General features: G+C 39.7%; 1 pseudogene; it reads right to left on the reverse strand.

Moving 5' to 3' along the window:
* Positions 1 to 3,306: 3,306 nt before the first annotated feature.
* LOC113887422 lies at positions 3,307 to 4,669 on the reverse strand (annotated as a pseudogene).
* Between the last annotated feature and the right edge of the window lie 7,051 nt (positions 4,670 to 11,720).

The following is an 11,720-nucleotide window of genomic DNA, read 5'->3' on the forward strand; positions in this document are numbered from 1 at the left end:
CATCGCTGACGTGATGGACATGAGTTTGAGTAGGCTCTGGGAGTTGGTGATGGACAGGGAAGCCTGGCATGCTACAGTCCATGGGGTCGCTGAGTTGGACATGACTGAGCAACTGAACTGAACTTTGTTATATGGGCTTATTTATCACAATGAATCAATTTATTGTAACAATAACCATATTAGACAAGATAATAAGAACCAACGTTGATCGAGCACATACTAGGTGCAAGACACCATGGTAAAAGAGATACATACCTGTCTTATTAGTTGCACTGCTCTCAATGATCCATAAAATAGGTTTTCTTTTTCTTCAGTTCATAGATGAGGAAACTGAGGTTCAGAGATCAAGTCACCATAGTTACTATCTATTACACAGCCAGCTAGTGACTGACTGTGAATTTAAACCCAGTTGCTCTGACTTGAGAGCCCATACTCTCAAGTCTTTAGTCTCACATATGGACCAAGTTCATATAACAGGGTCAAGAACCACACCTTAATTACCTCTTATGGTAGAACTGGTGAAAATCACTGCAAATAGACAAGTTTAAAAGGAACCATTTGTGGAAGCATCATCACTTCACTGCCAAAGAAACCACCACTCATAGCAGCATGTTGATGTTTGTTTTCCCATAAAACATTACTTCTGACAAATATTCTGGTATAGAAATAGCTGTCACTAATAGCTTCTTCTCATTATACCCCAGAGTCTTTAAATCAAAGGAATGGTGTGGCCCACCAGTCCAATATTTACAATGAGTTTTTCTATTTTAGGGAACACTTAGAGAAAAGATTAGATTAAACAGACAACAATGTGCAACAAGAGAATCTCCATGCAGAGCAAGGTCTTAACATTTAGCTCTCTTCTTTTTTTACACCTGCTCTTTTACTATCATCAGGATTTAATGAACATGTTTTTCTTTGAAAAGAAAAACAATCAAATGTTCTAAATGTAATTCTTCTAGGTCTCAGTTTAGCCTCTTTTCAATAAGAAACCTGCAAGACAATATAAAGAGGGAAAAATATGTGCTTAGTTGATGGTTATATACTCTCAGTTACTGGATGGTAGATACATTGCATTTTTCTTAAATGTAAATTTCTCAAAGTAAATTGAAAATTTCTCTCTGTGATAGAATTATCTAAATAAAAAAATGCACTTGCAATGGTTGGGAAAGTTCTTGTAAAAAGGACTTCACATGGAAGTGAAGGAACTTCCCAAGTTCAGCTAGGAACAGCTGAGACAAAATCAACCCCTAGGTCTATTTTTCATGTATAAGATGTATGTTCTGGTGTGAGTGTGGCTGCACTCACTGCATTTCTCAGAAATCACTTACAGAAAATACACTTAGCAAGACTGGGGAATGCATGCTGAAGGGCAAAAGCTACTTTCCTTTATAAAACCGAATGCAGACTATGAGAGACCCAGGCGGTAGCAGGATTCTTCTCCATGCCCTCTCCCAGGTCCTGCTGCTTGTTGGATTCAGTTAGCTCGCATAAACCAGGCAGTTGAGGCTCCATGGAGAATCACTGGAGCAAGACTTATTCCTAGGAGGCAACCAGATTTTATGGCAAGTGATAAGAGTAGCAGGGAAACCAGCTAAACTAGAATGTCATCTGTTCTGTCCCCACCTACAGGAACCCCTTGCAATTAGCTAGCCAGGAAGACCATACTTAGAAGAGAAAAAATAATAATAAAGTAATATAAAATGAGACAACACAAGAAAAAACAAGAATAATTTTTCAAATTTAATTTTTAATTTTTGTAGTTATCAAATAGAGCACACTTACTAGAGCACGCACACAGCATGAATGTGCTGCTAAATAGTTTATCATCAAACATCCATGTAACCACCAGCCAGTCTGAGAAATGGAATATTGCTTGGACCCTAGAAGTCACCCTCATTTTTCCTATGACTTTCTTTCCCCCCAAAATAACCATTACCCTGACTCCTATGATAACTATTCTTTGTATTTCATTATAGCTTTTCAGCTTATTCATGAATCCTTAAAGTTATATTTAAGTGGAATTATCAGCATAGATTGTTTCATGCTCTGCATTCTGTCTGTGAGAGTCATCCATGTTGCGGCGTATAGCTGTGGTTTATTTATTTTCAAGGAGTTGAATTGCCAGCTCATAGGGAAGGCCAGGCTGTTTCCCACAGTGCTTGTGGTCTATCTGTCCCCAGCAGTATATGAGAATTCCAGCTTCTGCACATCCTCATCTTCTCTGAGTGTTTTCCATCTTTTTCACTTTACCTATTCTAATGGGTGACTAGTGATATCATATTGTGTCCACTGATTAATGAGGCTTAAATTCTCTTATATGTTTATAAAAGGCATGACATAATAGCCATTATGTAATTCTGTTTTGTGAAGTACCCATTCAATTATCTTACTCATTTTTCTATTGGGTTGTCTCTCTTTTTCTTAGGGCTTTATAGTAGCTTTTAAAACATATTCAAGATAAGAGGTTTTCTAAGTTATAAGTATTGGAACTATTTTTTACCACTATTTTGATGGCCTTTTTACACTCTTTTTTTAAAGAAATATTTAGTGAATTTCCTCAAATGAAGAAAACTTAAATGATACAGAACTGAAAATATCAGAAATCTATGTACAATAAAAAGTGAATATAAATTAGTCAGTTCCATAGACATTTCCAGCTAAGCATTCATACAAATACAGGTTCACCTTTTTCTTACCTATGGGAATAGCATACATACATACATGACGTGATTCTGGGGGGAAAAAAAAATCAGAGATACTGAAAATATTCTCAAGTTTTAAGAATGGTGTGGAATAAGTTTTAACAGCAACATTCTACATGAATGGAAACCTCTGATTTAATTCCATGATTTTATCATGCCAGAATCATGCTTGCTTTTACTTTTCTTAAACACATATTGGTATCATACACATTGGCTTATTAATAATTAAGGCATTTTGCATACAGAGTATCTCAGTGTCAACAAAAATTTTTTAGTACTGATTATTTGCTATAATGGTTTAAACTTTCAAAGTCTTTTCAACATAAAACAGTAGCTGCACACATTTAAGTGTTTTCTTATAAAACACAATCTTTAAAAAAAAGTAATATCATGTATGAAATGAGTCGCCAGTCCAGGTTCGATGCACGATACTGGATGCTTGGGGCTGGTGCACTGGGACGACCCAGAGGGAGGGTATGGGGAGGGAGGAGGGAGGATGGTTCAGGATGGGGAACACAGGTATACCTGTGGCAGATTCATTTCAATATTTGGCAAAACTAATACAATATTGTAAAGTTTAAAAATAAAATAAAATTAAAAAAAAAAAAGTAATGATGATTGGTCTTTGTGATTCCTAGTAATAAGTCCTGTCTTATTTTTCACATAGTATAAATTATATTCTTATGCAGGATTGCATTAAGACCCAGTACTTCTTAAACAATGTTGCTACATAACCATATAAATCCCAAACGCAGCAAAGGTGAACAATCTTGTAGTGCACTTTCACCTCCTTGAAGCTGAAGCTGCTCCTTTTGGATCTTTTTCCACTTCAATGTGAAGTAGCTTGGTAGCATTTCATTAGTGGTTTCATTATGTGGTTTTTTAAAGGAAAAAAATGGTTTTGATTTCTTCCATAGTTCTCAGATGGGATATTTTTGGGGAAATCATATAGTCCAGGGATGTTTTGAATAGCCAAATGTATAGATGAAGTCTTTCAATGCAACTCTAATAATTAAGCATCTACATCCTTGGCTATATTACCAGTATATCCTGGAACCAAAGTAAGATGGTTTTCCTGTTCCCACAACCCACTTAATTGCTGTTTTAAAATCTGAATATTTCCATCATTCACAATTTCTGTTTTGGATGATAGTTCTGACCACCACCTTTTTATGACTGCTTGAAGCCCGTTTAAACCAAATTGTTATATATTCTTCAAATCTGCTTTTAAGTAGTGACTTTACTAAAGGCAACACATCTACACAGCAGCCAAGTGAGATGTACTGTTTTTCTTCCTGTAAACTCTTGGTGAGCACGGGAAGGCAATCCACCACAACTCCAAGGTCCTCTATCCTTATCAAATACGCTACAAGTTCACTGGTACTTCTCTTTCTCCAGAAAGTTAAAGCTACATTCAATCTCAAATTCCTGCTGAATAAAACTTGTGCCATTGTTTCATGGTCCTGAGAAACATCAGAAAAAAAGCCACTATATTTTGATGATGAGCTTTCTGTCTGTGAAGAACCAGAATCACTGGAGTTAATCAAGTATGTTCGACATCATGCCATAGTTTTTCAAGGAGGTGGCCTGCACAAGCCAGTTCATTTTCTTTATTTGCCATGACACAGCCCCCACTTTTAGGGGGCTGCTTTTTTCTGTAACAAGGATTTTGAATAGGATGATGAACTTTCTTTCTTCTATAAACCTTACATTGTTTATCTGGGTTTTTCACAGCTTGTCCAACTGTTCTAGTTATGTAAGCAGCCAACTATTTTGGAGATTTCTTAACCTCCTTCATGTTCTTATTAGTGAAATTAGAGGTCCTTTTTCTAGGAAGATCAGTGGAATGATCCTCAGTATTATTACAAAAGTTGCATTTTTTAACATTGTGGGTTTCAGATGCCATCAGTTCAGTCACTCAGTCATGTCCGACTCTTTGCGACCCCATGGACTGCAGCACGCCAGGCCTCCCTGTCCATCACCAACTCCTGGAGTTCACCCAAACCCATGTCCATTGAGTCAGTGATGCCATCCAACCATCTCATCCTCTGTCGTCCCGTTCCCCTCCTGTCCTCAATCTTTCCCAGCATCAGGGTCTTTTCAAATGAGTCAGCTCTTCACATCAGGTGGCCAAAGTATTGGAGTTTCAGCTTCAACATCAGTCCTACCAATGAACAACCATTTAAGAGATAAAGAAACTTAAATCTATTATCAAAGGCAGTTCAGAATCTGAAGAAAATGTGTTATCTTAACAGAAAAGTTAAATTCAAATTTTTACACCAGCTTACTTTAAGGTAAACTTAATTAACTTTATTTTAAACTTAGTCCTAACCGTATACAAAACTCTCCTCATGTTTCACTTTTCACAAACTTTATCACTTTCTGTACCCATTACTGTGTTCCACCATCCTAAAAAGCCACGTGTAAGTCAAGCTTACTTCCTTTTCCTTTCACAAAATGCAATTCCATTCCTCATACCTTCTTTACTGAAAACACACTTCCTACTTCCCTTAAGCAACCAAGAACTGACTTATATTAGCATTTTATAGATTGGTGAGCATAAATACCAGTGATAATTTCTAAAACCTTTGCTTTCTTAGAGAGAACATTTTAGGATGGCACCAAACATCATTCATTTTTAATCCCAAATCTCTTTAGTTTCTCTGTAAGAGAAAATTAGTGTTCAGTAGTAAGTGTTTCAAAATCTTATTTTATTTGGAAATGACCTAGACTTCCAACACTTAGTTTAGCACAACCCTTAGAAATTCAAGTTACCCCAATCAGGAGTGACTATTTTAGACAGACATTCCTAAAGCATAATTATTCTTAACAGAGTTTATCTAAAAGCTCACATCTCATTTACATTTTTTAGATGTTTCTTCACTCAAAGTAATTTCCTTGCTGACAAACTTGTAACAGATATAATAATATTTAACTTCTATTAAACCTAGGTACAATGAAAATATTCTGCTTAATGTTAATTACTCTTAGACATGTCTACATTAGTTAGATCAATAAACAAACATTAATTATCACATATTTAATACTGAGTATTTTCCACTTCACATGAACCTAAAATTCATTTAGGTTAATTTCTCCTGTATTTAGAATTATTTGATTTGTAAGTGCTTACTTTTTTATAAGGCCAATTAGATTACAGCTCATTTACAAACAGATATCAGCAATATTATCCAAAAAACAAAGACACACACTGTTCAGTTCAGTTCAGTCGCTGAGTCTTGTCGGACTCTTTGCGACCCCATGAATCGCAGCATGCCAGGCCTCCCTTGTCCATCACCAACTCCCGGAGTTCACTCAGACTCACATCCATCGAGTCAGTGATACCATCCAGCCATCTCATCCTCTGCCATCCCCTTCTCCTCCTGCCCCCAATCCCTCCCAGCATCAGAGTCTTTTCCAATGAGTCAACTGTTCGCATGAGGTGGCCAAAGTACTGGAGTTTCAGCTTTAGCATCATTCCTTCCAAAGAAATCCCAGGGCTGATCTCCTTCAGAATGGACTGGTTATCGGATCTCCTTGGAGTCCAAGGGGCTCTCAAGAGTCTTCTCCAACACCACAGTTCAAAAGCATCAATTCTTTGGCGCTCAGCTTTCTTCACAGTCCAACTCTCACATCCATACCTGACCACTGGAAAAACCATAGCCTTGACTAGACAGACCTTTGTTGGCAAAGTAATGTCTCTGCTTTTGAATATGCTGTCTAGGTTGGTCATAACTTTTCTTCCAAGGAGTAAGCGCCTTTTAATTTGATGGCTGCAATCACCATCTGCAGTGATTTTGGAACCCAGAAAAATAAAGTCTGACACTGTTTCCACTGTTTCCCCATCTATTTCCCATGAAGTGATGGGACCAGATGCCATGATCTTCGTTTTCTGAATGTTGAGTTTTAAGCCAACTTTTTCACTCTCCTCATTTACCTTCATCAAGAGGCTTTTTAGTTCCTCTTCACTTTCTGCCATAAGGGTGGTGTCATCTGCATATCTGAGGTTATTGATATTTCTACCAGTAATCTTGATTCCAGCCTGTGTTTCTTCCAGCCCAGCATTTCTCATGATGTACTCTGCATATAAGTTAAATAAACAGGGTGACAATATACAGCCTTGACGTACTCCTTTTCCTATTTGGAACCAATCTGTTGTTCCATGTCCAGTTCTAACTGTTGCTTCCTGACCTGCATACAAATTTCTCAAGAGGCAGATCAGGTGGTCTGGTATTCCCATCTCTTTCAGAATTTTCTACAGTTGATTGTGATCCACACAGTCAAAGGCTTTGGCATAGTCAATAAAGCAGAAATAGATGTTTTTCTGGAACTCTCTTGCTTTTTCCATGATCCAGCGGATGTTGGCAATTTGATCTCTGGTTCCTCTGCCTTTTCTAAAACCAGCTTGAACATCTGGAAGTTCACGGTTCACATATTGCTGAAGCCTGGCTTGGAGGATTTTGAGCATTACTTTACTAGTGTGTGAGATGAGTGCAATTGTGCAGTAGTTTGAGCATTCTTTGGCATTGCCTTTCTTTGGGATTGGAATGAAAACTGACCTTTTCCAGTCTTGTGGCCACTGCTGAGTTTTCCAAATTTGCTGGCATATTGAGTATAGCACTTTCACAGCATCATCTTTCAGGATTTGAAATAGCTCAACTGGAATTCCATCACCTCCACTAGCTTTGTTCGTAGTGATGCTTTCTAAGGCCCACTTGACTTCACATTCCAGGATGTCTGGCTCTAGGTGAGTGATCACACCATCATGGTTATCCGGGTCATGAAGATCTTTTTTGTACAGTTCTTCTGTGTATTCTTGCCACCTCTTCTTAATATCTTCTGCTTCTGTTAGGTCCATACCATTTCTGTCCTTTATCGAGCCCATCTTTGCATGAAATGTTCCCTTGGTATCTCTAATTTTCTTGAAGATATCTCTAGTCTTTCCCATTCTGTTGTTTTCCTCTATTTCTTTGCATTGGTCACTAGGAAGGCTTTCTTATCTCTTCTTGCCATTCTTTGGAACTCTGCATTCAGACACACACTAATAAAAAGGACATCTTTTTTGTGTGTTAGTTCTAAAAGGTCTTGTACGTCTTCATAGAAGCATTCAACTTCAGCTTCTTCAGCGTTACTGGTTGGGGCATAGACTTGGATTATTGTGATATTGAATGGTTTGCCTTGGAAACAAACAGAGATCATTCTGTCGTTTTTGACAGAGTAACAGGCAAATTTGGCCTTGGAATACGGAACGAAGCAGGGTAAAGACTAATAGAGTTTTGCCAAGAAAATGCACTAGTCATAGCAAAGACCCTCTTCCAACAACACAAGAGAAGACTCTACACATGGACATCACCAGATGGTCAACACCGAAATCAGAGACATACACATATCCAAATAGACACAAGAGATCCTATAGCTTTGTTTTCCAAACTTAGTTATGAATCAGATATCACAATGCAAAACACACTAATTGTAAAAAATGGTTGGAATAAGATTTTAAAAGGCTTTATTCCCCCTTTTTTTCCTTTTGGTTTCAGGAATTAGAGATAGTTTAGATAAGTGATCCAGAGAGCTCTGGTCTAAAGGTATAGAAGGAGTTATTTCCTCAGGGCAAAAATTTTTATAGAGATAATTTTTTTCTTCTTCAAGCTTTCTCTGGAGTCTAAAGAATATTGTGACCACATTGTTAAAAATTGTATTTTTCTGTGATCATAGTTTTATAGGCAAAATTTAGATCAGATAGTGCTCAATTTGGCCCTGATATCAAGGGCGGATTGGTCCCAGCAAGGATTTTCCCTTGAGGAAGTGGGGGTCTTAGTTTGATCAGCCCCAGGCTGTTGATTACAGGAGGAAGTCCTGGACATAAGGGAACTTCAGTCCATTTTCCTATCCTATGTCAATGAAGATCTAATATTTTTAGGCCATTTTTCTTGTATGTGGGTCATGGATATAGATTGACCAGTCAAAAATATGTTTTTTTCCCCAAGGGGTTCCCAGGTAGAGTGTGGAACCTTAGAGTGAGCAATTCCCATATGAACTCAAGCAGTTTGTACTAGATATCTGTGCACTCAAACCAAACCAACAAACCAAACCAGAACTTCACCAGCCAGGAGTCACACTCCAAATGAAACAAAAGGCAAAGAGATGCCCAGAAATCAAAAGCCAGGTGGCAGGAGTGCCCCCAAAAAGATGGGAAAGTGACCCCCAGAAATCAAAAGCCAAATGGCATAAATACCAAACGTGACTCCCCAGTTCCACTAGACCTGTGACCTGGCAAAGTCAGTGCTAACAGCCTTTTTAGTTTTGATATAGTTTCAAGAATTTCTTGTTGATTTTCTGCAAAGAAGTTACTCTACCATTTCCTCTTTTAGAAGCTTCTAGATACCAGTCACAGTAAACACGGCTGGCCTTTTCTAAATGTGTGTGCAAAAATATCAATTTTAGAATATCAAAAGAACCCCAATTTGGCCATTTTAGGTTGAGATCTCTTTTAATATAATTTCCCTAATTAACTAGGTACTTGCAAGTATGAGCTCCGTACGTATTGTACATGAATCTGGCTGGAGTGTTAGTCAGAGGCTGGCTTTCTGACACCCCTTTGTTTCTGTTTTTGAGAGATTCTGTTTCCCATTTTAAGCTGAATTTGTCAGGGAGAAAACTCACTAGTGAACTTGTGTAGTGGGCCCATGTGCTGCTTGTGAGCTTAACTCCTCCAGGAGTCACCCCAGAGTCGTTTCAGCTCATCTTATGTGTCTTGGATTCTGCCTCTGGCAATCTAAGACCACCATGGCTTCTCAGGTCGCTGAATGGCCAGTTCTTATGTGCGACCCCTAGACGGGCAAGTATTTTAATTAATGAGTGGGTTTCCTTATGCGACCATTGCGTGGTATGAGGACTAGGCCTCCACCACTCCCATAAATTTCTGTCACCTGAGAAAACCAAAACTGGCCAGGAGGAGTCTTGTCCCTTTTCTTTAGAGCAAAACTCTCATTTATTTTCCTCACTTTTACCCTGACAAATTCTATAATGGCAGTCAAATTGAGGAAAAGTGTCAGATCAGCCTCTTAACCACTCAGCCAAGACCATTCAGTCCCCTACAATGGAGCAACCTTGGCATCTTTCAGCCGAGCCCAGTTATTCCTCGATTTTTTTTTCCCCAATTGAGCCCCCCTACCCAGTGCCTTTCCACTAGGTGGGCAATTCTCCTGGCATCTTTCAGCCAGCCCCCCACCCAGTATCTTTTGCCTGGGTGGGAATTTCTTTGTATCTTTCAGCTGAGCCCTACTCAGTGTCTAGACCATGAGTGGGTATGTCCCAGATGTTTCACCCGGGCCCCACCCAGTATCTTTCCTACTGTGATGGGGCAGGTAACCTGCTCCACCACTAAATAAAACTCAGAATCTCAACCAATATGGGGCATTTGACAACCAGGAGAGACTTAACTAAATTCGTCTGCACTCCCCGAGGAGGCAGATGGGCACAAGGGGCTGCTGCTGGTACCAAAGCTCCAGTTCCTTGTGGAGTCCAGTTGAAGGAAGGAAGTCCACTCTGGGTCACTTCGTCAGTCACCATAATTGTTGACTAAAAAAGATGTACAATTTGAGAGTTGTGAGTTAAGTTTTACTTGGGGCAAAATGAGGACTGCAGCCCGGGAGGCAGCATCTCAGCTCTGAGAGACTGCTCCAAAGTGGCAATGGGGGAAAGCCAACATATAAGGTTTGGGTGAAGGGGGAGTTCAATACCATGAATCACTCATTTTACAAAAGGTTTCTGTTAGTCATGAGGATCTGATGTCACCATGAGGGGATTTAGTGCTTCCTAGATATGAGGAGATTGTGATTGAGATCTCAAGGATTGAGATAATAAAATCTGTTCCTAAAAACATCTAACTATCTAAAGACCTGTCCCACCACATTCCCTGGAGCACAGAGTGCCTCACTCCACCCTGAACTCCCTCAGGGGTTGTTGAAGTCACCAGCTATACCAGCATGGAGTTCAATCTCCCTAGAGGCAGATGGCAAATGCATTTGTTGTTCAGTCCTTGGCAATGCTCTTGCTAAGTGCCAATTTGTAGTTCACTTGTGTGACTCTTTGCAACCCCATCAACTGCAGCACACCAGGCTTCCCTGTCCTTCACTATCTCTCAGAGTTTGTTCAAACATGTACATTAAGTTGGTGATCCAACCATCTGGTCCTCTGTCTTCTTCTCCTGCTGCCCTCAATCTTTCCCAGCATCAGTTCAGTCACTCAGTCATGTCCAACTCTTTGTGACCCCATGGACTGCAGCACACTAGGCCTCCCTGTCCATCACCAACTCCTGGAGTTCACTCAAACTCATGTCCATTGAGTTGGTGATGCCATCCAACCATCTCATCCTCTGTCATCCCCTTCTCCTCCCACCTTCAATCTTTCTCAGCATCAGGGTCTTTTCAAATGAGTTAGTTCTTGATATCAGGTGGCCAAAGTATTGGAGTTTCTGCTTCAGCATCAGTCCTTCCAAAGAATATTCAGAACTAATTTCCTTTAGGATGAACTGGTTGGATCTCCTTGCGTCCAAGAGACTCTCAAGAGTCTTCTCCAATACCACAGTTCAAAAGCATCAATTCTTTGGCACTCAGTTCAGTTCAGTTCAGTCGCTCAGTCATGTCCGACTCTTTGTGATCCCATCAACAGCACGCCAGGCCTCCCTTTCCATCACCAACTCCCAGAGTTCACTCAAACTCACGTCCATCGAGTCAGTGATGCCATCCAGCCATCTCATCCTCTGTCGTCCCCTTCTGCTCCTGCCCCCAATCCCTCCCAGCATCAGAGTCTTTTCCAGTGAGTCAACTCTTCGCATGAGGTGGCCAAAGTACTGGAGTTTCAGCTTTAGCATCATTCCTTCCAAAGAAATCCCAGGGCTGATCTCCTTCAGAATGGACTGGTTGGATCTCCTTGGAGTCCAAGGGACTCTCAAGAGTCTTCTCCAACACCACAGTTCAAAGGCATCAATTCTTCAGCACTCAGCTTTCTTTA

This window comes from Bos indicus x Bos taurus, chromosome X (genome assembly GCF_003369695.1).
Source record: "Bos indicus x Bos taurus breed Angus x Brahman F1 hybrid chromosome X, Bos_hybrid_MaternalHap_v2.0, whole genome shotgun sequence".
NCBI classification, from domain to species: domain Eukaryota; kingdom Metazoa; phylum Chordata; class Mammalia; order Artiodactyla; family Bovidae; genus Bos; species Bos indicus x Bos taurus.